The sequence below is a fragment of the Periophthalmus magnuspinnatus genome, chromosome 8 (genome assembly GCF_009829125.3).
Source record: "Periophthalmus magnuspinnatus isolate fPerMag1 chromosome 8, fPerMag1.2.pri, whole genome shotgun sequence".
NCBI lineage: Eukaryota > Metazoa > Chordata > Actinopteri > Gobiiformes > Gobiidae > Periophthalmus > Periophthalmus magnuspinnatus.
In genome coordinates, this window is record NC_047133.1 from 17,022,837 (window position 1) to 17,027,755 (window position 4,919).

Sequence of the window (4,919 nt, forward strand, 5' to 3'; positions counted from 1 at the left end):
CCTGTGATTTTGTTGTACAGCAACATGGAACTGGAAAAAGTAAAATATTTTTTAGCTCTTTTTTCGTTAATGTGAAAAAATATAAAGTTAAAACATGATTTTTTTTATTTATTTTTTTGATATACAATATACATACAATACTCAACACTTCACTTGACAATATCTCTTGTTTTTGAGCAGTGATTCAAAAAGTCAAAAAGTTAAGACGCATATCAAAAATATACCAAAAATATACCTATAGAGTTGTTTGTACGGCAACCCAGAACTGACAAACATGGATTAAACATTTTTAGCTGCTTTTTTGTTACTGCGAAATAATAAGTTAAAACGAGAACATTTTTTTCGTCTCATGTTTTAAGGACATCAGGTTCTCATTGTAACATGAGCATATTAAGGTCACATCCAGTAGAGGCCGGTCACTTTAAGCAGGCCGGAGTGCACGATCTGTATAATCTGTAGTAATGAGCACGGAAAGACCGAACCAAGCACTTATCATTGTTTAATGACAGGATAGAGCTGCATGGAACTGTATGGTATTTCATGGTATTCCCACGACACCGACTTGTAGATATAGACGTGCTATAATAATCTCAGTGGACAAACACTCTACCAAATGAGCTACGGACTTCCTGCAGATATTGTTGCTTTCCCTGTAAAACTTGGACTGGGGGGTCACCTGCTTGTCTTTATGTGATATGCACTTTCCTCTTTTAATGTTTATTTTATGATGTTATTTATGTTTTCATTTGTTGTACTGTAATTTTAATGTCTTTCTCATTCTGTAAACCACTTTGAATTACTTTGTGTATGAATTGTGCTCAGTTGGTTTGTCCATTAATCTGAAGGTTGGTGGTTTGAATCCCGCTCTCGACATAAACATCATTGAGCGGTCTGATCCACCGATATACATATATATAATGCCACACCTCAGAACATTCCAGACCAAGCGCACGGGCACAAGTGGGCAAAAACCCTCCACACCAAAAGTTACATAGCAAAGTGTTTTGTTATTTATTATTTCAGGGGAAGTGAGGGACGGAGGATTGAGTTCTGAATAAAATAAGCTATTCTGCCTCTGGAGAGTCCACGGAGACAAGAAAGAGTTTAACACAAAGATGCAGCCAGTCTCAAAAGTCTCAATCTTGGCAATTTCATATATCAAGAAAAACCTTGTGCTCAAAACAATTTGGACCCGAGCCACAGCGCCTTTTAAAGTACAGTATGACCTTGTTTGTGATTTGCCGAGTGTACCAGTGGCAGCTCCAGATGAAAGTCTTGCCCTTCGCTTATGGCTGTGCGGGGCGGGGGCAATCTGGCTCCAATCACTCCAGCGGCTCTCAAGCGCTAAACAAAGCCCAAACCAGCTGCACAGAAAGGCTAGACTCCCCACTGCGAGACATAGCGGGCTCCAGCGTAGTCTATTGAATACCGGGGCTTTCTTTTAAACAAATGCTTTCACAGCCTTAACATCCCGCTAAAGTGCCTCTCAATTTTCACATTTGTTTTATTTGGTAATGCTTTGGCAAAAACAAAAACAACAAACATAAAGAACTCAAGGTCAGACTAAATGATATTTTAATCACTGCCTCCCGATAGAACCCGCTGCCATTTTGTAGTCCAGGCATTTGTTGCTGTTGGATTCGTCCCACAGTTTTCGGTGGTGGGTTTCACTGAAGAGGCGGTGTGCAGGGCCAATTACTGGCAAACCCCACAAGCCTGTATCACACCTCCCTCTGCCACTGGCTCGGGCCCATAGCCATTCCGCTCTCATCAGATCCCACTGCGTCCTCTGAGCAGCTTTTTCTGCACTGTTTTTATCTATTCGTTGGATAGACCTTTGTATTTTGAGCTTGTCTTTACTGAAAATGATGTGTCAGGATGTTCAATAGAGTCTTACAATAACTATATGATCAATAATGCCTGGAGATGCTTTGTGAAATATTGATGCATCGTAGAGTTAGTCAAAGGCATAGACTGTATGTATAAATGGATATAGCTAACCTGCTAGCTGCTACGTTCCAAATGGGAAATGATCATGGGCGCGCTTCTGGCTCCATTGACTCTGGCTCCAATTCACTTTCTATTGAAAACTGTGTCCCCTCTCTCTGTAACTGCTGCTGCCCGACTCGTCATTTTGGTCTTAAAATGTTCGTATTAACCCGCTCTACATGATCTTGGAGTTCTTATTTCGCTATTGTGTCCGTAAATGTAGATATGAACATTAATAGCAGACAAATCAGGCACCTTCTTTCCCTGAGATTGCTCTGCTAGCGTTAGCAACAGGTTTGACAGCGTTGCGAAGTTGCTAAACCAGCGATGAGGGCGGGAAGGGGCATTACCTTCAACAGCCTGGCTCCAGATTGGCTCTTTGGTTGCTATGATACTCGTGGTCGGAATTCCAAATATTAAATGCATCTCAAATCGCCACTATAACTTCACGAGCCTCGGTGACTTTTATTTGACTGGAGCCGAATGCTGTGGGTGACGCCACACACACTTAGTCCACTTCTTTGTACAGTCTGTGGTCAAAGGACATAAGTGACAGGTCAGTACCTCACTTCGGCAGAGTTGTTAACACTTATAGAATTAATGAACTTGTGTTTCATAAAGTAGGACTGTGAAAGTGTTTTTTCATCAGACTGTGGCCATGTTCACGTTTTTGTCAACATAATTATAGAGTATTCTCATTTGGTATTTCTGGTTTACATGTACTGTGTGTCTCAGCCATAGAAAATCCTTCACCGTGCTCCTTATATGACTAACTTACTTAAGTCATGCTGCCGTCTCCTTGGGCTCCTTGTATTTCTCTTTCACTGTTGCGTTTTCTGCCCTCTGTTTGTTGTCACTGTTTATTAGGATGAAAGGCAGTTTTGAAGTCCCTCTCCCATCGAGCAGCACTTAGCATAGGTAAATATATAAATAAATAGTTGAGGATTTAGTCCGTATGTGTCTTTTGTGAAGATCAAAGTGGAAAAGTTTCAATCATGTGGACAGCTTGCTTCAGTCGTGCGGTGGTGAAGGGCACCTGGGTAAATATATACTGTGAGTATGTGTGTTTACCTGTGTTTGCTCACATTTTAAAGGGCACATTTTTGGTTGCTATTTGTTAAAGGTGTACTATATAACTTTTCTAGTAGAGGATTCTCCACCTGCTTATCTCCGTGAGGATGCTATTACTTTGCCTAGAATGTTCCAGAGTATAGCATTAGACGTATCCATCCATTTTGTTCTACTTTATCTGGGTCATAGAGGCAGCAGAGTGGAGAGGTCCAGACTTCCCTTTCCACACACTTCCTTCAGCTCTTCTAGGGGGATCCTGAGGCATTCCCAGCCCAGCCGAGTGACTTACTCCCTCCAGCATGTCCTGGGTCTTCCTCAAGGCCTAAACTGGCACCTTTCGCCCAGATCTAACCTGTAACAAGTCAAGTTGCATTACCTGCTTCTCTCCATGGAGATATTTAACGACATACCTTGAAACACATTTATACTAAAATATATAAATCTACTTTTGAATCATCATATACAGACAAATGTCAAATAGTGTTAAGCATTAGATTTAATATCATAAAAAAAAAATGGACAATGGAGCTTCACAGCTCAGTGAGAGACATAGGATTATATTTATACCACACTCTATACAGCTGTACAACACTCACCCTTATGTCATAGATAATACTCCCTACAACCGCACAACACTCACCCTTATGTCATAGATAATACTCCCTACAACCGCACAACACTCACCCTTATGTCAAAGATAATACTCCCTACAACTGTACAACACTCACCCTTATGTCAAAGATAATACTCCCTACAGCTGTACAACACTCACCCTTATGTCAAAGATAATGCTCCCTACAACCGCACAACACTCACCCTTATGTCATAGATAATACTCCCTACAACTGTACAACACTCACCCTTATGTCATAGATAATACTCCCTACAACTGCACAACACTCACCCTTATGTCAAAGATAATACTCCCTACAACTGTACAACACTCAACCTTATGTCAAAGATAATACTCCCTACAGCTGTACAACACTCACCCTTATGTCAAGGATAATACTCCCTACAACTGTACAGCACTCACCCTCATGTCATGGATAATACTCCCTACAACTGTACAACACTCACCCTCATGTCATGGATAATACTCCCTACAACTGTACAACACTCACCCTTATGTCACAGATAATACTCCCTACAACTGTACAACACTCACCCTTATGTCAAAGATAATACTCCCTACAACTGTACAACACTCACCCTTATGTCAAAGATAATACTCCCTACAACTGTACAACACTCACCCTTATGTCACAGATAATACTCCCTACAACTGTACAACACTCACCCTCATGTCAAGGATAATACTCCCTACAACCGTACAACACTCACCCTCATGTCATGGATAATACTCCCTACAACCGTACAACACTCACCCTCATGTCATGGATAATACTCCCTACAACTGTACAACACTCACCCTCATGTCAAAGATAATACTCCCTACAACTGTACAACACTCACCCTCATGTCAAAGATAATACTCCCTACAACCGTACAACACTCACCCTTAAACAAAACACAATTTCATCTTTGCATTGTTTTTCTTTCTAGATATATTTTATATTTTACTCGTACATATACAGTGCTATAATTATGCCTTATTTGACTCTAGTCTCTTGCTATTTTTGCTACTTATTTCGATTTTTTTGTATTACCATTTATACTTTTGCTCTGTGTTATCATATTACATTCTTATGTGTGAAGCTGCCGTGTCCAAATAATTTCCCTTGTAGAGCAAAAAAGTTTGTCCAAGTCTAAGAAAATCATAGACCGTATATAGAAATGGACATAGCTAACCTGCTAGCTGCCTCATTGCAAATAGAAACTGATCATGGGTGCACTTC

General features: G+C 40.5%; 1 long non-coding RNA gene across 2 annotated transcripts; it reads right to left on the reverse strand.

Annotated features, from left to right (window-relative positions):
• Positions 1-3,914: 3,914 nt before the first annotated feature.
• On the reverse strand, positions 3,915-4,530 carry LOC117375089 (uncharacterized). Of its 2 annotated transcripts, XR_008648776.1 has the most exons (4): positions 4,487-4,530; positions 4,311-4,355; positions 4,179-4,223; positions 3,915-3,959 (listed from the first exon to the last, which is right to left on the reverse strand). It is a non-coding gene; the product is annotated as an uncharacterized LOC117375089 (long non-coding RNA). The 2 variants fall into 2 exon arrangements; XR_008648775.1 differs by lacking the exon at positions 3,915-3,959 and having other exon boundaries at positions 4,141-4,223.
• Between the last annotated feature and the right edge of the window lie 389 nt (positions 4,531-4,919).